At 43.9% G+C, this 23,512-nt stretch overlaps 1 protein-coding gene across 5 annotated transcripts in view; it reads left to right on the plus strand.

The window, feature by feature from the left end:
- PGAP1 (post-GPI attachment to proteins inositol deacylase 1) overlaps positions 1-23,512 on the plus strand; it is a 1,221,194-nt gene that overhangs the window by 490,376 nt on the left and 707,306 nt on the right. The window lies entirely within an intron of this gene.

A 23,512-nucleotide genomic window follows, 5' to 3' on the forward strand; every position in this document is an offset into this window, starting at 1 on the left:
TGTAAATTTACTGAGGAAATTTGCCTCAAAATCTGCCTGGAACCCTCCTGGAATTAAAGACCATTGATGTCAAAGAAAGGTCCTGACTAGTGTTGAGAGTGCCGATTGCGACAAACTTTGGGTTTTTCTCGACTCGCTGAACTTTAGAACCTTTAATGGTTCAGTTCACATGAGCCGGTAAAAAATGTAAGAAAAATGATAAAGCATGACGTTTTGGTCGCTCTGTCTGAAGCCTCATGACCACGGGGCCGGAGTCATGATACTCCGGTGTCGTGGTCGTGAGGCTTCAGACATTGAGCAATCATCGCTTCGTGCAGCTGAGACAGGTGGGTGCTGCATGAGAGATTGCAGGGGTACCCAGCAGCAGGACCCCCGTGATCAGACATCTTATCCCCTATTCTTTGGATAGGGGATAAGATGTCTTCGGGCCGGAGTACCCCTTTGATCACCAAACCAGTATACCTACAGGTTGTAACATGGCAGCAGACTAAAAAGCAAGTGCAATTACAAAACGTCAGCTTTATAAAGACATTTGGGGTTAATTACTAAAAGTTGAGTAGAGTTTTCTTTGTGGGTTTTGATTCCTGACAGGTATTTTCCCAAGGTATTTACTAATGTTTCCCTACATTAACATTAAATCCACCAAATGTTATGTGGAAACTTTAGTAAATTTGTTGGGATTTTTCAAAACTGTCGGGGACACGTCCCTTCTGTCGGGACCATGCCCCTTTCTCCAGTGGCCATGTAAAATGCAGTTTTTTTTTTTGTGACACAATTTGGGTGCAAAGCCCAAGAAAAAGAGTCGGGATCACGTTAGTAAATCCCCTTGTAGGTTTATTTTCCTGGTTCAATGAAACCCGCATTATATAGCCCTAGTTTTTACAAAGCATCAAAGTATTTGAAACAGATTTGCCCTGTGAATACAGTTATCGTGAAATAAGTGTTTTCATTAAACACCTGTTACATCTTACCAGTTGTGCTGTAGCATCAAAGTAAAAAGGGCATGCATTTGACACGGATTTGCCCTGTGAATACAATTATCGTGAATATTAATGGGTTCATCAAACATGCATTATATTTCCCTGTTTGGAACATAGCTCTAAAAAGTTTCTGAATTCCACATTACATTAGCCTTCTCAAGCAACTGTACGTTTACAGTTTTCTGTGTTTATCAAACCTGCTTTATACCTACCTGGTTTTAAAAACACTAACCTCCAAATCATCCTACAAAACAATGTTTGGTAAAAGAAATGTTGGACAAGGTATAGGCAAAAGACCCCTGCCATGTCCTTTGCCAATAAGAATGTAGGTGCCAATACAATCACCCCAGTACAGGAAGCATCAACAGCAGCCTGGTTGTGGTAGTAGTAGTAGTAGTAGCAGCAGCAGCGTCAACCATCCCAAGTTCTCTCTGCCTTCCAGAGGCTATTTGGTTTCATCAGATTATCCGATTTTTCTGGACTACATGAGTATTAAGGAGGGGGAAGAGGACTCTGAAAATTTGATAAGCTGCCAGTCAGTGGATTCCTCCTTGTCTACAGTCACATGGCGTGGCGTAAATGTCTGTCCTATACACTGGGTTTCCTTCTCTCTGTCTTTTCCTTCACTTCCTACTGCTACGCAGAAGGATAGCACTAGCCACAGGGAGAAGTTGTGTGAGAAGGAGAGTCAAGCTTTGTTGTGTGTTAGCAGTGGACTCAGTGGCTGAGCTTAGCGCAAGAAGGATTGGGAGGGTGTTGGTAGGCATGGTGGGGATGCTGTAAGGTGTCATGGTGGCTATGCTGGGGGGGGGGGGGGGAAGCAGGGAGCCCAAGAAGTTCATGCAGAGAGGATTGACGTGGGCAATGAGGATTTTGATGTTGGTGATGATGTCATGTTGGACAGGACGTGGCAACCAGTTGTTTTTTGTTAGTTTTTTTGTATTTCTTTAAAAAATAGTATTTAGTTCTTTCATAGAATTACAAAAAATATATCAACAGTATGTTACTTCTAACCTTATCACCCTACCCCCACCACCCCTCAGATAATCTTATTTGAATTTAGTAATGCCAGGCTAAGAGGTGATAAAAAAAAAAACTCTTCCTATCTTCCTCAGGTTTTCCAATATGACCACAACTTGCTATTCCTACCTTCTCCTTTTTTTCCCACTAAATAAAATCATCTCATATTTTTTCACTTTAACTAACATAAACCATTCTCTTTCTGTTGGGGCTCCAGGGGCAAACCACAACCTTAACCCCTTAACGACCAAGGGCATATATTTACGTCCTTGACCGGCTCCCGCAATATAACGCGGGGTCACGCGGTGACCCCGTGTCATATCGGGTCGATCCCAGCATGTTTCTGAAGCCGGGACCCGGGGCTTATAGAATGCAGCAGCGATCGCAGAGCAGCGTGCTATTGACCCTTTAGACGCTACTAAAACGAAAGTAAAAGCTTCCCGGCTGCTCGGTGGGGCTGATTGGGACCACCGCAGTGAAAATGCGGTGTCCCGATCAGCTAGGAAGCGAGCGGAGGTCCTCTTACCTTCCTCCGGCATGTCCCTTCGGCGATTGATTGCTCCAAGCCTGAGATGCAGGCTTGAACAATTGACCGCCGATAACACTGATCAATGCAAAGCTATGGCTTTAATGTCATTTAACCCTTTCCTTAATAAAAGTCCAAATCCCCCCCCCCCCCTTGTCCCATAAAAAAACCATGTAAATAAAAATATAAACATATGTGGTATCGTCATGTGTGTAAAGGTCCGAACTATAAAAATATATCCATAATTAAACCGCACGGTCAATGGCGTACGCGCCAAAAAAATTCCAAAGTCCAAAATAACGTATTTTTGGTCTCTTTTTATATAATGAAAAAATGAATAAAAAGCGATCAAAAAGTCAGATCAATACAAAAATGGTACCACTAAAAACGTCAGATCGCGGTGCAAAAATTGAGCCCCTTTACTGCCCCTTTAGCGCCCCATACGCAGTAAAATAAAAAAAGTTTTAGGGGTCAGAAGATGACAATTTTAAACGTATACATTTTCCTGCATGTAGTTATGATTTTTTCCAGAAGTACGACAAAATTAAACCTATATAAGTAGGGTATCATTTTAATCGTTTGGACCTACAGAATAAAGATAATGTGTCATTTTTACCGAAAAATGTACTGCGTAGAAATGGAAGCCACCAAAAGTTACTAAATGGTGTTTTTTCTTCAATTTAGTCGCACAATGATTTTTTTTTCCGTTTCGCCGTAGATTTTTGGGTAAAATGACTGATGTCATTACAAAGGATTTTTAGATGCAAAATTGAAAGGGTTATGATTTTTAAAAGGTGAGGAGGAAAAAACGTGGAAAAACCTGTGGTCCTGAAGGGGTTAATATAATTATTTTTGCCAATCCCAATATCTTGAGTATTATTTCTTCCTTTTCTTTTGCAGTTATTCCTAACTCCAAAATTGCACTCTTCCCACTAAACTTTAAGTTTACTTGAAAGTTTTCCTCTATCTTTTTATACACTTTCTTCCAAAACTCCTGAACTTTTCCACATTCCAACACCAGGTGCATTAGATCTGACCTCTATTTTTAACATTTTGGGCAAGCTGCATCTTGCCCTCCTCCCCCTCCCCCCCCCCCCCTTTTGGGTGTATAGCACAATCAGTGTATCATTTCAAATGATAAAAAATGATAAAACTTAATGTTTTAAAAATGTTTCCTCCATTCCTTCACAGATATTTCCCCTATGTCCATTTGCAATTGGGTGTTTGGCTCCCCCCCCCCCTCCATTTAACCATAATTTTATAAATTATCTCTAGTAGATTTTTCACCATCTTTGCCAGTGACCCCCATACTAAATTTATAATTTCATGTGATTCAATTCTCCATCTTTGATTATTTCTATTCACCATGTATGCATCCCTTACTTGCCAATATCCAAAAACCTTATTTTCTTCTAATCCAAATCCCTGACTCAATTGGGGCCAGTTCTTAAAGGGGTTATCCACCACAAGGTGATTTTAGTACATACCTGCCAGGCTATCCTTTTATGAACTGGGTATTTCCTGTTGGGAGTTTGGTCTCTTAAACTACACATCCCATAGTTCCATGTTTGTAAGTGTGAAGTTACATTCCTTCCTCCCTCCCACACATTAGCCAGCCCACCCATTGCAGCACAAGTGAGCTGCATCCATTCAAAAGACAAGTGTTTTCTAATAAGGATGCCTACAGTTTTTGCAAAATAATCTCTCCCACCCAGCGGTCACTTCCCCCCATTGAAGCAGACAATTTGCACAACTGACTAGTGAGGTCATGTCTCGACACACTGCAACCCAAGGGAAATCCCAAAACCTGAGTAATTTTGTATGCTGTTAAAAATAAATATTGGGGTGAAAATCACATAAGAAATGCGAGACCACCGTCACACACGACACTATATTATGAAGTACATCAACTTTACAGCCACTGTAGCATAGTCAAATAAAAAAAAAAGAATCCTGGAATACCCCTTTTAAGATCCCTATCTTCAAACAATTGATACACCATTTCTATGCCCTTCTCTCCCCCAATCTATAAATTTAGTGTATTTAACCCCTTAAGGACTCAGCCCATTTTGGCCTTAAGGACTCAGACAATTTAATTTTTACGTTTTCGTTTTTTCCTCCTCGCCTTCTAAAAATCATAACTCTTTTTTATATTTTCATCCCCAGACTAGTATGAGGGCTTGTTTTTTGCGCGACCAGTTGTCCTTTGTAATGACATCACTCATTATATCATAAAATGTATGGCGCAACCAAAACGGCGGTATGGGGGCTCATTTTTTGCACCATGATCTGTACTTTTTTTTATACCACATTTGCATATAAAAAACTTTTAATACAAGTTTTTTTAAAATAAAATGTATTAAAAAATTATAAATTTTGGACTTTTTTTTATATTATGTTCACGCCGTTCACCGTACGGGATCATTAACATTTTATTTTAATAGTTCGGACATTTACGCACGCGGCGATACCAAATATGTCTATTAAATTATTTTTTTACGCTTTTTGGGGGTAAAATAGGAAAAAACGGACGTTTTACTTTTTTATTGGGGAGGGGATTTTTCACTTTTTTTTTTTTACTTTTAATTTTACATTTTTTTTACTTTTTCTTTTTACACTTGAATAGTCCCCATAGGGGACTATTCATAGCAATACCATGATTGCTAATACTGATCTGTTCTATGTATAGGACATAGAACAGATTAGTGTTATTGGTCATCTTCTGCTCTGGTCTGCTCGATCTCAGACCAGAGCAGAAGACAGCGGGAGCCGGACAGAGGCAGGTGAGGGAACCTCCGTGCGGCGCTCTGAATGATCGAATCCCCGCAGCAGTGCTGCGGGCGATCAGATCATTCATTGAAATCGCGTACTGCCGCAGATGCCGGGATCTGTATTGATCCCGACATCTGAGGGGTTAATGGCGGACGCCTGCGAGATCGCGGGCGTCGGCCATTGCCGGCGGGTCCCTGGCTGCTATCAGCAGCCGGGATCAGCCGCACATGACACGGGCATCGCTCGCGGTTATGTGCAGGATGTAAATGTACATCCTGGTGCGTTAAGTACCACCGCACCAGGACGTACATTTACATCCTTAAGGGGTTAATAAACTCCTTTAAATATTCATTATCCCAAAATGGTGTAAATATGAAACTCCCTTCAAAGGGATACTCTGCTGTAAACATCTTAGATTGTGGGTGTCCCGCCGCTGGGGACCCCCGCAATCTCTGCTGCGGCACCCCTGTCATTCGGTGTACTAGCCATCACACACCCTCCCATAGACATGAATAGAGGGGGCATGGTGTGACATCACGAACACGGAAGCTGCAAGCTTCCGTGTTACGGTTCCACGGCTGTGGGGTCCCCAGAGGTGGGACACCCGTGATCTAACATCTTATCCCCTCCTTTGGATAGGGGATAAGATTTTACAGCAACGTACACCTTTAACTCCGAATAACCTCCTTAATATCTTCCATATCAAATCCAGTGCTTTTAAACTCAAACTATCCTTACATTCTTTATTTAATTTTCCACTTTCGAACACCTCAAAAATTCCTCTTCATTCCCCTTTTCCTTATAACCTCTATAATAATTTCACTCTACTGTGCCATATATATTTGCTGTGTCCCTACATAATAGTAATAACAATTTGGTAAGCCCAACCTCCCTTAAAAAACTGCTTTTAAGTCAGACCTGTTTCTGACCCCATATCAAACCATTTAACCTACTTTCTAATTCTGTGAAAAAAGTATCGTTTATCCCATTAGGGGAAACCCTGAAATAGTGCAACACCATTGGCAGTATAATCATTTTTACAAGAGCTAATCTATCAGCCACATACAACCATATTTTGCACCATATCCGACACTTGTTCTCGATTATTTCCAATAATGGGATCAGGTAAACATTTTCAAATTCTTCTATCTTTTTCGAAACAATCACCCCAAGATTCTTAAAATTTTCTGACGGCTTTAAAATGTTCACATTGCCTATTGGTTTCTTGATTAATTCATCCAATGGTAACATACTGTTACGCCGAGCGCTCCGGGTCCCTGCTCCTCCCCGGAGCGCTCGCGGCATCTCTCTCTCTGCAGCGCCCCGGTCAGACCCGCTGACTGGGAGCGCTGCACTGACATTGCCGACGGGGATGCGATTCGCATAGCGGGACGCGCCCGCTCGCGAATCTCATCCCAAGTCACTCACCTGTCCCGGCCCCCGGCTGTCATGTCCTGGCGCGCGCGGCTCCGCTCCTTAGGGGGCGTGCGCGCCAGCTCTCTAAGATTTAGAGGGCCAGTGCACCAATGATTGGTGCCTGGCCCAATCAGCTTAATTAGCTTCCACCTGCTCCCTGGCTATAATACCTCACTTCCCCTGCACTCCCTTGCCGGATCTTGTTGCCTTGTGCCAGTGAAAGCGTTTAGTGTTGTCCATAGCCTGTGTTTCCAGATCTTCTGCTATCCACATTGACTACGAACCTTGCCGCCTGCCACGACCTTCTGCTATGTCTGACCTTGCCTCTGCCTAGTCTTTCTGTCCCACGCCTTCTCAGCAGTCAGCGAGGTTGAGCCGTTGCCAGTGGATACGACCTGGTTGCTACCGCCGCAGCAAGACCATCCCACTTTGCGGCGGGCTCTGGTGAATACCAGTAGCATCTTAGAACCGGTCCACCGACACGGTCCACGCCAATCCCTCGCTGACACAGAGGATCCACATCCAGCTAGCCGAATCGTGACACATACGTGACTTTTGCCAATTTATTTGAAATCCTGATTTTTGCCCAAATTCTTCCACCTCCGGTACCTCATTAATCGGATCACTAATAAATTAAACCACATAATTTGCATAAATAAGTATTTTTTCCCTTTCACCCAGCCTTCAAAACTCCTGGAATTCTTATCCTCTCTGCTAACTGCTCCACAAAAAGTGCAAAAAGCATAGGGGACAGGGGGCACCCCTGTCTAGTCCCCCTACTGAGCTGGAAACCCGGTGTTTGTTCCTCATTAATTTCTATTCTCATTGTGTGCTCATTATATATAGTTTGTACTCCATGTATAAAATTTTCCCCCAGATTAAATGCCTCTAATACTTTGAACAAAAAGCCCCATTCCTCCCTGTCAAACGCCTTATTGGTGTCAAGGGACAGGATGGAATGGGGCCCCTCACATCCAATCTGGATATTCAAAAACAGTCTTTGCACATTTCCAAACAAACTCCTCCCTGGAACAAATCCTTTCTGCCCCTCGTAAAGGAAGAATGAAGATCCGCTCACCACCTCTTATCGTGTTTGCTACATTGGTTTGGAGACCAGGCCAAGCTGAAGGGGAGGCCAGCAATCACAGTAAAAAGTCTTCAATTTATTGGGAACTTTAAAATCACAGCGTGACCATCAGGACATCTAAAAAAGTTGCAAAGAGAAGATAAAATTGAACCATTTCGTGTCAAAGGACACTTCAACAGAACCTTTCTGCTCCTCGCCTATGATTTGATTCATTACTTTTGCCAACCTCAGAGCCCAGTTATTATTTTATTTAAATATTACTGTTAATTATTGCATCTAGCTTTGACGGGGATAACCTTCCCACCCTCAAGGATTTGTGAAATAACTCCAATATATACCTCAAATACTAATCCATCAGATCCCAGGGGCTGAGTTTCATGACATACTGCTAAGCGCGTCCTGAACTTTTAATAAGCTGATCTCCACATTTAACCCCTTAAGGACGGACCCATATTGTACCTCAATGACCAGGCTCTTTTTTTTTTTTATTTGACATGTATCTCTTTAAATGGTAATAACTTAAGAACGCTTTTTCTGAGCAGAGCGATTCTGAGATAGTTTTTTTTTCGTGACATATTGTACTTAATATTGTATAAGTGGTGTATTTTTGTTGACACATGCAGCATTTTTTGTGAAAAACCTCAAAATATTGTGAAAAACTTGAAAATTTCTGGCTTTTTTTATAGTGTACACTGTGCGGTAAAAGTCATGTTATATTTATTTTATGGGTCAGTACGATTATGGCGATACTCATTTTATATAGCTTTCTATGTCCTTTTTCCTTTTCTGAGCAAAATTATTTTTCTGCCATTCATTTTCCAACAGCCGTAACTTTTTTATTTTTTGCCTGACGCCATTGATTAAGGGCTTATTTTTATGGTATGAGCTGTACTTTTTAGTGGTATAACTTTTGTGCTACATGCTACCTTCTGATCTTTTTTATTCCGCTATTTGTACCAAAATTCTTGAATTTTGCGGGGTTTTTTTTTTACGGCGTCCACCGTGCGGCATAATTTACATTATAGTTTTATAGTACACGTCATTACGGACGTGGCAATAGCAATTATGTAAATGATTTGTGTTTTTGGTCTTTTTGGTGATAATACAGGGCTTTTATTGAGAAAGAGGCATTTTATTTTATTTTTTTACACTTCATACTTTTATTGAAGGACTTTTTATTTTATTTTTTACAGGTTATACTATGCTGCAATACATTTGTACTGCAGCACAGTATGACCTGATGAGCTGCACACTGTACATCCTGTGCTATCCAGCCTCTGGCTGGATCTCACAGGCTTCCGTAGCAGGTATACAGGAGGTCATGATCTGACCACCTGCTGCCATAGCAACCAACAGCGACCTGGGATCGTATCACGGCGCTGCCGTTGGAGAACAGGTGGAGAGAGCTCCCCCTGTCAACACCATAGATGCCGTGATCAGGATTGATCACAGCATCTAGGGGTTAATGCTGCCGGGACCGTTGCGACCGCGGCTCCAGCAGCTGCGGCGGAATTCGGCTGTGATTAACAGCCGGGTCCCGTCGCCGATCTCCTGCGCTGCCCGCGGCAGTGGAGGAGATCGCTATGACGTATGAATATGTCCAATTGCGTGAACGAGTCGGATGATTGGACGCATGCATATGTCCTATCGCGGGAAGGGGTTAACCACTTAAGACTACAGGGCGTATGCCTGGTACTTAAGCCCATGGGAATTCCAGTCCTCGCCGCTCACCGGGGGGGGGGGGGTACTGGACCGGGATGCCTGCTGAATGATTTCAGCAGGCATCCCGGTCCTTGTGCAAACCCCTGGGGATCTCAGCGATTCTGGATCTCCGGTGACCTGGAAAATAAGGGGGATCGGGGATGTCCAAGACACCCACAATCCCTCTGAAGGGATAGGAGTGAGGTGACAGGGGTGCCACCCCTCCTATCCCTGCTATGGGTCGGTCAGAAGCGACAGACCAATAGAAGATCGGGGGCGGGGGGTTTAAAGTTTGGTTCCCCCGCTCTGCCCACCCACGGTAGTCCGGGCAGAATGGGGGAACTCTGCTGTGACCGGCGATCACTTATCGGCGGCAGACGGCGATGAGGTGCGGCTTCCTGGTGCAGACTACGGAAGCTGGTGAGTTGTTGCCTAGCAACATCTGGAGGGCTACAGTTAGGAGACCACTATACAGTGGTCTCTAAACTGTGGCCCTCTAGATCTTGCAAAACTACAATTCCCAGCATGCCCACACAGCAGCTTGCTGTCTGGGCATGCTGGTATTTGTAGTTTTGCAACATTGGCAGGGCCACAGTTTGGAGATAACTGTGCAGTGGTTTCTAAACCATGTCCCTCTAAATTTTGCAAAACTACAGCTCCCAGCATGCACGAACAGCAAACGGCTGTCTCGGCATGCTGGGAATTTTAGTTGTGTGCCTCCAGCTGTTGCATAACTACATCTCCCAGCTTCCTCTTCGGCGATCAGCACATGCTGTGAGTTGTAGTTTTGCCACAGCTGGAGGCACACTGGTTTGAAAATACGGAGTTAGGTAACAGAACCTTACTCACGGTTTTCCAACCAGTGTGCCTCCAGCTGTTGCAAATTTACGTGCTTGCTGGGAGTTGAAGTTTTGCAACAGCTGGTGGTTTGTCCCGCCCGTTCCCCCCCCCCCCCCCCAACCACCAATGTGAATTTCCAGGGTATATTCACACGGGCGGGTTTACAGTGAGTTTTCTGCTTCAAGTTTGAGCTGTGTGAGCTGTGGCAAATTTTCCGCCGCATCGCAAAACTCCTAGCAGGAAACTCACTGTAAACCCCCGCCAGTGCGAATGTACCCTAAAAACACTATACTACACTAACACATAATGAGATAATAACACTACACTACACTAACTACATACACCCCTTGAAAAATTTATCGTACGGCAGTGTTTAAAAAACGGAGCCTCCAGCTGTTGCAAAACAGCAACTCCCAGCATTTCCAGACAGCCACTGACTGTGCAGGCATGCTGGGAGTTGAGCAACAGCTGGAGGCACCCTGTTTGGGAATCACTGGTGTAGAATACCCCTATGCAATCCCTTATTTCATCCACAAATTTGCATGGCACTCTCTCACTTCGGAGCCCTGTTGTATTTCAAGAAAACAGTTTAGGGCCACATATGGGGTATTTCCGTACTCGGGAGCAATTGCATTAAACATTTTTTTTTTTTTTTCTCCTTTTACCCCTTATGAAAAGGAAGAGTTGGGGTCTACGCCAGCTTGTTAGTGTAAAAAAAAAAAAAAATTACACTAACATGCTGGTGTTGCCACATAGTTTTTATTTTCACAAGAGGTAAATGGAAAAAAAGACTCCCAAAATGAGTAACACAGTTCCTCCTGAGTACGGAAATACCCCATATGTGGGCATAAAATGCTCTATGGACGCACAACAAGGCTCAGGAGTGACACACTATATACATTTGAGGCCTAAATTGGTGATTTGCACAGGGGTGGCTAATTTTACAGTGATTCTGACATAAACACAAAAAAATAAATACCCATGTGTGACCCCCATTTTGGAAACTACATCCCTCAGGGAACGTAACAATGGCTATAGTGAGCCTTAACACACCACAATTTACTAAAATGCTGGTGTTACCCTAAATTTTTTCATTTTCACAAGGGAAGATAGGAAAAAAGCCCCCCAAAATTTTTAACCTCATTTCTTTTGAGTAATAACATACCCCATATGTGGATGTAAAGTGTTCTGCCAGCAAACTACAATGCTCAGAGAAGGAGCACCATTGGGCTTTTGTCCGGAATTGAAGGCCACGTGTGTTTACACAGCCCCCATGGTGCCAGAATAATGCCCCCCCCCTTGCACATGTGACCCCATTTTGGAAACTACACTCCTCACGTAATGAAAGTACAGTGGGCATTTACTTAATAAATGGTGAAGTGAGCATTTACACCCCACAGGTGTCTGACAGATTTTTGGAACAAAATTTTATTTTTCATTTGCACAGCCCACTGTTCCAAAGATCTGTCAAATGCCAGTGGGGTGTAAATACTCACTGCACCCCTTATTAAGTTCTGTGAGGGGTGTAGTTTCTAAAATGGGAACACATGTGGGGGGTCCACTGTTCTGGCACCATGGGGGGCTTTTTAAATGCACATGACCCCCGACTTCCATTCCAAACAAATTCTCTCTCCAAAACCTCAATGGCGCTCCATCTCTTCTGAGCATTGTAGTGCGCCAGCAGAGCACTTGACTTCCACACATGGGTTATTTCCATGCTCATAAGAAATGGTGTTACAAATCTTGGGGGTCATTTTCTCCCATTACCCCTTGTAAAAATGTAAAATTTGGGAAAAATCCATCATTTTGTGAAAAAAAAAAATGTTTTTCATTTATACATCCGAATTTAAGTCGTCAAACAAATGTGGGGTGTTAAGGCCCACTGTACCCCTTGTTAGATTCCATGAGGGGTGTAGTCTCCAAAATAGTATGCCATGTGGCTTTATTTGCAGTTCTGGCACCATAGGGGCTTCCTAAATGCAACATGCCCCCCAAAAACCATTTCAGCAAAATTTGCTTTCCAAAAGCTAAATGTGACTCCTTCTCTTCTGAGCATTGTAGTTCGCCCGCAGAGCATTTTACGTCCTAACATAGGGTATTTCCATACTCCGAAGAAAATGGGGTTACAAATTTTGGGGGGCATTTTCTCCCATTACCTTTTGTAAAAATGGTAAATTTTTGGGGGGAAAACTGCACTTCAGTGAAAAAAAAAATTTATTTACTCATCCGATTTTAACGAAAAGTCATTAAACACCTGTGGTGTGTTAAGGCTCGCCCCTTGTTACGTGCCTTGAGGGGTGTGGTTTCCAAAATAGAATGCCATGTGTTTTTTTTTTTTTGTTGCTGTTAAGGCACCATAGGGGCTTCCTAAATGCGACAAAAACCATTTAGCAAAATTCACTCTCCAATATTGTTGCACCTTCCTTTCTGAGCCCTCTAGTGCACCCTCACAGCATTTTACATCCACAAATGAGGTATTTCCTTACTCAAGAGAAATTTAGTGGATTTTTTCACTAAAAAGTGGCTGTCCAGAAATGCTGGGAGTTGGGGTTTTGCAACAGCTGGAGGCTCCGTTTTGGAAACACTGCCCTATGATAAGTTTTCATTTTTATTGGGGGGGGGGGGGACAGTGTAAGGGGGTGTATATGTAGTGTTTTACCCTTTATTTTGTGTTAGTGTAGTGCTTTTAGGGTACATTCGCACTGGTGTGTTACGGTGAGTTTCCCGCTAGGAGTTTGCGCTGTGGCGAAAAATTTGCCGGAGCCCAAACTTGAAGCAGGAAACTTACTGTAAACCTGCCCCTGTGAATGTACCCTGTACATTCACATGGGGGGGGGGGCAAACCTCCAGCTGTTTCAAAACTACAACTCCCAGCATGTACTGACAGACCGTGCATGCTGGGAGTTGTAATTTTGCAACAGCTGGAGGCACACTGGTTGGAAAACCTTCAGTTAGGTTCTGTTACCTAACTCAGTATTTTCCAACTAGTGTGCCTCCAGCTGTTGTAAAACTACAACTCCCAGCATGTACTGATCGCCAAAGGGCATGCTGGGAGATTTAGTTATGCAATAGCTGGAGGTACATAACTACAACTACCAGCATGCCGAGACAGCTGTTTGGGCATGCTGGGATTTGCAGTTTTGCAACATCTGGAGGGCTACAGTTTGAGAACACTGCAAAGTGATCTCCAAACTGTGGTCCTCCAGCTGTTGCAAAACTACAAATCCCAGCATGTCCAGACAGCAAACAGCTGTTTGGGCATGCTAGGAGTTGTAGTTTTGCAAGATCTGGAGGGATACAGTTAGAAACCAGTGTATAGTGGTCTCTAACTGTAGCCCTCCAGCTGTTGCAAAACTACATATTCCAGCATCCCCAAACAGCTGTCTAGGCATGCTGGGAGTTGTAGTTTTGCAACATCTGGAGGGCTACAGTTAGAGACCACTGTATAGAGGTCTCAAACTGTACCCTCCAGATGTTGCTAGGCAACGCACCGACTTCTTTACGATCCAGCTGCACGACGTCGCCGCCGGCCGATCTCCGTCGCCCGCAGCCTCCGACGGATGGGTAAGTGGATCTTCGGGGCCGGTCTCCTTCCGTTCCTCATTCTGCCTCGCCTATTGTGGGTGGGCAGGATGGGGAAAATGAAAGTTAACCCCCGCCCCCAATCTGCTATTGGTGGTTGCGTCTTGGCCCGCCAATAGCAGGGATAGGAAGGGTGGCACCCCTGCCACCTCACTCCTATCCCTTCAGGTGGATCCTGGGTGTCTTAGACAACCGCGATCCCCCTTATATTCGCGGTCAACGGGTCACCATAGACCCGTAATGACCCGGAATTGCGCAAATCGCAAGTGTGAATTCACTTGAGATTTGCCGCGATTGCCGACATGGGGGGGTCTGATGACCCCCACGGGCATTTGCACGGGATACCTGCTGAATGATTTCAGCAGGCATCCCGGGCCGATCCCTGCGCGGCAGGGGACGGAATTCTCCATGACGTACGCCTACGTCTTGGGTCCTTAAGTACCAGGGGTCATGACGTAGGCGTACGTCAAGGGTCCTTAAGGGGTTAAAGGGGTACTCCGGTGAAAAACTATTTTATTTTTTATTTATTTATTTTTTTTAAATCAACTGGTGCCAGAAAGTAAAACAGATTTGTAAATTACTTCTATTAAAAAAATCTTAATCCTTCATGTACTTATTAGCTGCTGAATACTGCAATGGAAATTATTTTCTGTTTGAAACACAGAGCTGTCTGCTGACATCATGAGCACAGTGCTCTTTGCTGACATCTCTGTCCATTTTAGGTACGGTCCAGTACTATGAGAAAATCCCCATAGCAAACATATGCTGCCCTGGACACTTCCTAAAATGGACAGAGATGTCAGCAGAGAGCACTGTACTCATGATGTCAGCAGACAGCTCTGTGTTTCAAAAAGAAAAGAATTCCCGCTGTACTATTCAGCAGCTAATAAGTACAGGAAGGATTAAGATTTTTTAGTAGAGGTAATTTCCAAATCTGTTTAACTTTCTGGCACCAGTTGATTTAAAAAAAACAAAAAAGTTTTTCACCGGAGTACCCCTTTAACCCCTAAAGGACCAAGGGCGTACCTGTACGCCCGTGGGAATTTCGGTCCCCGCCGGGCGGGGCCGGGGTGACTGCTGATATCTATCAGCAGGCACCCCGCGCAAATGTCCAGGGGGGGTCATCAGACCCCCCCCATGTCGGCGATCACTGCAAATCGCAAGTGAATTCACACTTGCAATTTGCGGCTATTCTGGGTCATACGGGTCTATAGGGACCCGGTGACCCTGAAAATAAAGGGGATCGTGGATGTCCTAGACACCCACGATCCCCCTGTAGCGATAGGAGTGAGGTGGCAGAGGTGCCACCCCTCCTATCTCTGCTATTGGTGGTCTAGACGCGACCACCAATAGCAGATCGGGGGCGGGGCAGGACGGGGAAACAGACAGGGACTGGCGCCGAAGATCCACTTACCCATCGGCGGCGGCAGCGGGCGACGATCGGCGGAAGAAGAGGACGGCGACGCAGCTTCCTGGATCCGACGGAAGTTGGTGAGTTACTTAGCAACATCTGGAGGGCTACAGTCTGAGACCACTATAGTGGTCTCTAAACTGTAACCCTCCAGATGTTGCAAAACTACAACTTCCAGCATGCCCAGAGAGCTGTGTAGGCTTGCTGGGAGTTGCAGTTTTGCAACAGCTGGAGGTCTACAGTTTGAGACCACTGCAAAGTGATCTCTATACTGTGCACCTCCAGATCTTGCAAAACTACAACTCCCAGCATGCCCAGACAGCAAACTGCTGTCTGGGCATGCTGGGAGTTGTAGTTTTGCAACATCTGGAGGTCCACAGTTTGGAGACCACTGTGCAGTGGTCTCTAAACTATAGCTCTCCAGATGTTGCAAAACTGCAACTCCCAGCATGCCTAATCAGCAAACAGCTGTCTCTGCATGCTGGGAGTTGTAGATGCGATCCCTCCAGCTGTTGCATAACTACATCTCCTAGCATACCTTTCGGCGATCAGTACATGCTGGGAGTTGAAGTTTTGCAACAGCTGGATGCACACTGGTTGGAAAATACTGAGTTAGGTAACAGAACCTAACTGAAGGTTTTCCAACCAGTGTGCCTTCAACTGTTGCAAAAGTACAACTCCCAGCATGCACGGTCTGTCAGTACATGCTGGGAGTTGTAGTTTTGAAACAGCTGAAGGTTTGCCCCCCCATGTGAACATACAGGGTACATTCTCACTGGCGGGTTTACAGTAACTTTTTTCTGCTTTAAGTATGAGCTGCGGCAAAAACTCCTAGCGGTAAATTCACTGTAAACCTCCGCCAGTGTGAACTTACCCTAAAAACACTACACTACACTAACACATAATAAAGGGTAAAACACTACATTTACACCCCCTTACACTGTCCCCCCAATAAAAAAAAAAACTTATTGCAGTGTTTCCAAAACAGAGCCTCCAGCTGTTGCAAAACAACTCACAGCATTTCCGGACAGCCACTGACTGTCCAGGCATGCTAGGAGTTTAGCAACAGCTGGAGGCACCCTGTTTGGGAATCACTGGCGTAGAATACCCCTATGTCCCCCCTGTGCAATCCCTAATTTAGTCCTCAAATGCGCATGACGCTCTCTCACTTCAAAGCCCTGTTGTATTTCAAGGAAACAGTTTAGTGCCACATATGGGGTATCTCCGTACTTGGGAGAAATTGCACTACTAATTTTGTGGGCTACACCAGCCTGTTAGTGTAAAAAAAAAAAAAAAAAAAAATTACACTAACATTCTGGTGTTGTCCTTTACTTTTTATTTTCACGGGAGGTAAAAGGAAAAAAAAGACCCCCAAAATTTGTAACGCAATTTCTCCTGAGTACGGAAATACCCCATATGTGGGCGTAAAATGCTCTGCGGACGCACAACAAGGCTCAGGAGTGAGAGCGCACCATGTACATTTGAGGCCTAAATTGGTGATTTGCACAGGAGTGGCTGATTTTACAGAGGTTCTGACATAAACCCAAAAAAATAAATACCCACATGTGACCCCATTTTGGAAACGACACCCCTCACGGAACGTAACAAGGGGTATAGTGAGCCTGAACACCCCATAGGTGTTTGACAAATTTTCATTAAACTTGGATGGGAAAATGAGATGAGATGAGAAAACTTGTCCGGAATTGAAGGCCACTTGTGTTTACAAAGCCCCCATGGTACCAGAACAATGGACCCCATTTTGGAAACTACACCCCTCATGTAATGTAATAGGGCAGTGAGCATTTACGCCCCACAGGTGTCTGACAGATTTTTGGAACAGTGATCCGTGAAAATGAAAAATTAAATTTTCCATTTGCACAGCCCACTGTTCCAAAGATCTGTCAAACGCCAGTGGGGTGTAAATGCTCACTTCACCACTTATTAAATTCTGTGAGGGGTGTAGTTTCCAAAATAGGGTCACATGTAGGTGGGTCCACTGTTCTGGCACCACGGGGGGCTTTGTAAATGCACATGGCCCCTGACTACCATTCCAAAAGCTCAATGGTGCTCCTCCTGAGCATTGTAGTTCGCCCGTAGTGCACTTCAGGTCAACTTATGGGGTGCCTCCATACTCAGAAGAGATGGGGTTACATATTTTGGGGGGTATTTTCTGCTATTAACCCTTGCAAAAATGTGAAATTTGGGGGGGAAACACACATTTTAGTGAAAAAAACGGAAAAAAAAATCATTGTGCGACAAAATCGAAGAAAAAATGCCATTTTGTAACTTTTGGGGGCTTCCGTTTCTACGCAGTGCATATTTCGGTAAAAATTACACCTTATCATTATTCTGTAGGTCCATACGGTTAAAATGATACCCTACTTATATAGGTTTGATTTTGTCGCACTTCTGGAAAAAATCATAACTACATGCAGGAAAATTTATACGTTTAAAAATGTCATCTTTTGACCCCTATAACTTTTTTATTTTTCCACATACAGGGCGGTATGAGTACTAATTTTTTTGCGCCGTGATCTGAAGTTTTTATCGGTATGATTTTTGTTTTGATCGGACTTTTTGATCACTTTTTATTCATTTTTTAATGGTATAAAAAGTGAACAAAATAAGCTTTTTTTGGACTTTGGAATTTTTTGGCGCGTACGCCATTGACCGTGCGGTTTAATTAATGATATATTTTTATAGTTCGGACATTTACGCACGCGGCGATACCACATATGTTTATTTATTTTATTTTTTTACACTCTTATTTTTTTTATGGGAAAAGGGGAGTGATTCAAACTTTTATTAGGGAAGGGGTTAAATGACCTTTATTAACACTTTTTTTTTACATTTTTTTTGCAATGTTATAGGTCCCATAGGGACCTATAACACTGCACACACTGATCTTTTACACAGATCACAGGCGTGTATTAACACACCTGTGATCAGTGTTATCGGCGCTTGACTGCTCCTGCCTGGATCTCAGGCATGGAGCAGTCATTCGCCGATCGGACACCGAGGAGGCAGGTAAGGGCCCTCCCGGTGTCCTGTCAGCTGTTCGGGACTGAAAGCGTGGCGGTCCCGAACAGCCCGACTGAGCAGCCGGGTCACTTTCACTTTCACTTTAGAAGCGGCGGTCAGCTTTGACCGCCGCTTCTAAAGGGTTAATACCGCACATCACCGGGATCGGCGATGTGTGGTATTAGCCGCTAGTCCCGGCCGTTGATGAGCGCCGGGACCGACGCGATATGATGCGGGATCCCGCTTCATATCGCGGGAGCCGGCGCAGGACGTAAATATACGTCCTGCGTTGTTAAGGGGTTAAGGCTCACTTTATTCCTTGTTACATTCCTCAAGGGGCCTAGTTTCCAAAATGGTATGCCATGTGGTGTTTTTTTTTTTTTGCTGTTCTGGCACCATAGGGGCTTCCTAAATGTGACATGCCCCCTGAGCAAAATTTGCTCTCAAGAAGCCAATTATCACTCCTTCTCTTCTGAGCATTGTAGTTCGCCCATAGTGCACTTCAGGCCAACTTATGGGGTACCTCCATACTCAGAAGAGATGGGGTTACAAATTTTGGGGGGTATTTTCTGTTATTAACCCTTGCAAAAATGTTAAATTTGGGGGGAAACACACATTTTAGTGACATTTTTTTTTTTTTTTTTTACATATGCAAAAGTCGTGAAACACCTGTGGGGTATTAAGGCTCACTTTATTCCTTGTTACGTTCCCCAGGGGGTCTCGTTTCCAAAATGGTATGCCATGTTTTTTTTTTTGCTGTTCTGGCACCATAGGGGCTTCCTAAATGCAACATGCCCCCCAAAAACCATATCTGAAAAACGTACTCTGCAAAATCCCCTCGTCACTCCTTCGCTTCTGAGCCCTCTACTGCGCCCGCCGAACAATTTACATAGACATATGAGCGATGTCCTTACTCAAGAGAAATTGGGCTACAAATATAAGTATACATTTTCTCCTTTTACCCCTTATAAAAATTCAAAAATTGGGTTTACAAGAACATGCGAGTGTAAAAAATGAAGATTGTGAATTTTCTCCTTCACTTTGCTGCTATTCCTGATTGTCATTTTGAATACTTTGGGGGGTGCAGTTTTTATAATGGGGTCATTTGTGGGGTATTTCTAATATGAAGACCCTTCAAATCCACTTCAAACCTGAACTGGTCCCTGAAAAAAAGCGAGGTTCAAAATTTTGTGAAAAATTGGAAAATTGCTGCTGAACTTTGAAGCCCTCTGGTGTCTTCCAAAAGCAAAAACACGTAAATTTTATGATGCAAACATAAAGTAGACCTATTGGAAATGTGAAGAAAAAAAAATTATTTTGAATATCCATTTTCCTTACAAGCAGAAAGCTTCAAAGTTAGAAAAATGCAACATTTTAAAATTTTTCATAAAATTTGGGGATTTTTCACCAAGAAAGGATGCAAGTTACCACAAAATTTTACCACTATGTTAAAGTAGAATATTTCACGAAATAACATTCTCGGAATCAGAATGATAACTAAAAGCATTCCAGAGTTATTAACCCCTTCAGGACCAAGCCCATTTTGGCCTTAAGGACCAGAGCGTTTTTTGCACATCTGACCACTGTCACTTTAAACATTAATAACTCTGGAATGCTTTTAGTTATCATTCTGATTCCGAGATAGTTTTTTCGTGACATATTCTCCTTTAACATGGTGGTAAATTTTTGTGGTAACTTGCATCCTTTCCTTGTGAAAAATCCTAAAATTTTACGAAAAATTAGAAAATTTTGCATTTTTCTAACTTTGAAGCTCTCTGCTTGTAAGGAAAATGGATATTACAAATAAAAAAAATTTTTATTCACATATACAATATGTCTACTTTATGTCTGCATCATAGTGACGAGTTTTTACTTTTGGAAGACACCAGAGGGCTTCAAAGTTCAGCAGCAATTTTCCAATTTTTCACAAAATTTTCAAACTCACTATTTTTCAGGGACCAGTTCAGGTTTGAAGTGGATTTGAAGGGTCTTCATATTAGAAATACCCCACAAAAGACCCCATTATAAAAACTGCACCCCCCAAAGTATTCAAAATGATATTCAGTCATCATTTTAACCATTTAGGTGTTTCACAGGAATAGAAGCAAAGTGAAGGAGAAAATTCACAATCTTCATTTTTTACACTCGCATGTTCTTGTAGACCCAATTTTTTATTTTTTACAAGGGGTAAAAGGAGAAAATGTATACTTATATTTGTAGCCCGATTTCTCTCGAGTAAGCACATACCTCATATGTCTATGTAAAGTGTTCGGTGGGCGCAGTAAAGGGCTCAGAAGGGAAAGAGCGATAAGGGGATTTTGGAGAGTACATTTTTCTGAAATGGTTTTTGGGGGGCATGTTGCATTTAGGAAGCCCCTATGGTGCCAGAACAGCAAAAAAAACCTCACATGGCATACCATTTTGGAAACTAGACCCCTTGAGGAACATAACAAGGAATAAAGTGAGCCTTAATACCCCACAGATGTTTCACGACTTTTGCATATGTAAAAAAAAAAATATTTTTTTTCACTAAAATGTGTGTTTCCCCCCAAATTTCACATTTTTCCAAGGGTTAATAGCAGGAAATACCCCCCAATATTTGTAACCCCTTTTCTTCTGAATATGGAGGCTATCCCATAAGTTGACCTGAAGTGCACTATGGGCGAACTACAATGCTCAAAAGAGAAGGAGTCATATTTGGCTTTTTGAGAGCAAATTTTGCTCGGGGGGCATATCGCATTTAGGAAGCCCCTATGGTGCCAGAACAGCAAAAAAAAAACACATGGCATACCATTTTGGAAACGAGACCCCTTGAGGAACGTAACAAGGGGTACAGTGAGCATTTGCCCCCCACTGGTGTCTGACAGATCTTTGGAACAGTGGGCTGTACAAGTTTTCATTTTCACGGACCACTGTTCCAAAGATCCGTCAGACACCTGTGGGGGGTAAATTCTCACTGCACCCCTCATTACATTCCGTGAGGGGTGTCGTTTCCTAAATGGGGTCACATGTGGGGTTTTGTTTTTTTTGCGTTTGTCAAAACCGCTGTAACAATCAGCCACCCCTGTGCAAATCACCTCAAATGTACATGGTGCGCTCTCCCTTCTGGGCCATGTTGTGCGCCCCCAGAGCACTTTGCGCTCACATATGGGGTATCTCTGTAGTCGGGAGAAATTGCGTTACAAATTTTGGGGGGCTTTTTTCCCTTTTACCTCTTGTGAAAATGTAAAGTATAGGGCAACATCAGCATGTTAGTGTAAAAAATTCAATTTTTTTACACTAACATTCTGGTGTAGACCCCAACATTTCCTTTTCATGAAGGGTTAAAGAAGAAAAAGCCCCCCAAACCTTGTAACGCAATTTCTCCCGAGTACAGCGATACCCCATATGTGGCCCTAAACTGTTGCCTTGAAGTACGACAGGGCTCCAAAGTGAGAGCGCCGTGCGCATTTGAGGCCTAAATTAGGTATTTGCATAGGGGTGGACATAGGGGTATTCTACGCCAGTGATTCCCAAACAGGGTGCCTCCAGCTGTTGCAAAACTCCCAGCATGCTTGGACAGTCAACGGCTGTCCGGCAATACTGGGAGTTGTTGTTTTCCAACAGCTGGAGGCTCTGCTTTGGAAACAGTGGCGTACCGGACGTTCTTATTGGGGGAGGGGGGCTGTGTAGGGGTATGTGTATATGTAGTGTTTTTAACTTTGTATTTTATTTTGTGTTAGTGTAGTGTAGTGTAGTGTTTTTAGGTTACAGTCACATGGGCGGGGGATTACAGCGAGTTTCCCGGTGCAAAATTTGCTGCATCTCAAGATGCGAGAAACCCACTGTAAAAGCCTCGCCCATGTGAATGTACCCTGTACATCCACAGGGGGGGGGGGGTGCACCAGCTGTTGCAAAACCACAACTCCCAGCATGCATGGTCTGTTAGTGCATGCTGGGAGTTATAGTTTTGCAACAGCTGGAGGCACACAGGTTAGGAAACACTGAGTTAGAAACAATGTTTCCCAACCAGTGTGTCTCCAGTTGTTGCAAAACTACAACTCCCAGCATGCCCAGACAGCTGAAGGGCATGCTGGGAGTTGTAGTTCGGCAACATCTGAAGGGCCAGATGTTGCTGAACTAAAACTCCCAGCATGCCTGGACAGTCAGTGCATACTGGGAGTTGTAGTTTTGCAACAGCTGGAAGAGCACAGATTGGAGACCATTATACAATGGTCTCCAAACTGGGGCCCTCCAGATGTTGCAAAACTACAACTCCCAGCATGCCCAGACAGCCAAAGGCTGTCTAGGCATGCTGGGAGTTGTAGTTTTCAGACTCCTAGAAGCAGCAGTGAAGATCTTCACTGCTGCTTCTGAGGACCATATACTTACCTGCCGGTCCCGTCGCTGCTCGTCCACGTGGCCGGTCCAGCCGCTGCTCCTCGGTCCCGCCAGGTAAGGCCGCCGGTCCCCTGATGTTCCCCCCCTATGCCGCAGGTCCCCGCGAGCCCCCGCAGCCATCGTCCCCCGTTCTGCCCGACTTCCAGGGGCGGGCAGTGCGGGGGATCTGAACTTTCACCCCAGATCACTGTGATTGGTCCACAGGGACCAATCACAGTGATCGCTGACCAGGACCATCAATGGATGGTCCTGGGGGTGAAGCAGAAGTTGTCCCCTGCTGGAAACAGCGGGACTTCTGCCAGTTAACCCGTGCGATGCTGCGCATCGCCGGGTTAACTGAATGTCATTTATAAACGCCGGGATGCATGAACGCACTGCACAACCCGGCTTTTATATATGCCATTCTGCGGGAAGGGGTTAATGTTTAAAGTGACAGTGGTCAGATGTGCAAAAAACGCTCTGGTCCTAAGGTGTAAAATGGCCTGGTCCTTAAGGGGTTAAGGGGTTAAACCCCCTCATCTTTTCCTTCCACGTTTGGGATAGATATTCTTCAGATAGTCTTCAATTTTTTCCTTGCTTTATATGCCCTCCTTCTGATATAAATTTCGATAATAATTACACGCTACTTCCTAAATTTCTTTATTCCCAAATACCATCTTGCCTTTTTCATTTTGGATTCCCATTTATAGCTCTGCTGTCTCTTTGATTTCTTACAATACCTGCTAACCATTTATTCATTTTACCCCCTTCTGAAAACACTTTTTGCCCCCAGAAGA

This window comes from Hyla sarda, chromosome 8, assembly GCF_029499605.1.
Source record: "Hyla sarda isolate aHylSar1 chromosome 8, aHylSar1.hap1, whole genome shotgun sequence".
NCBI classification, from domain to species: Eukaryota; Metazoa; Chordata; class Amphibia; order Anura; family Hylidae; genus Hyla; species Hyla sarda.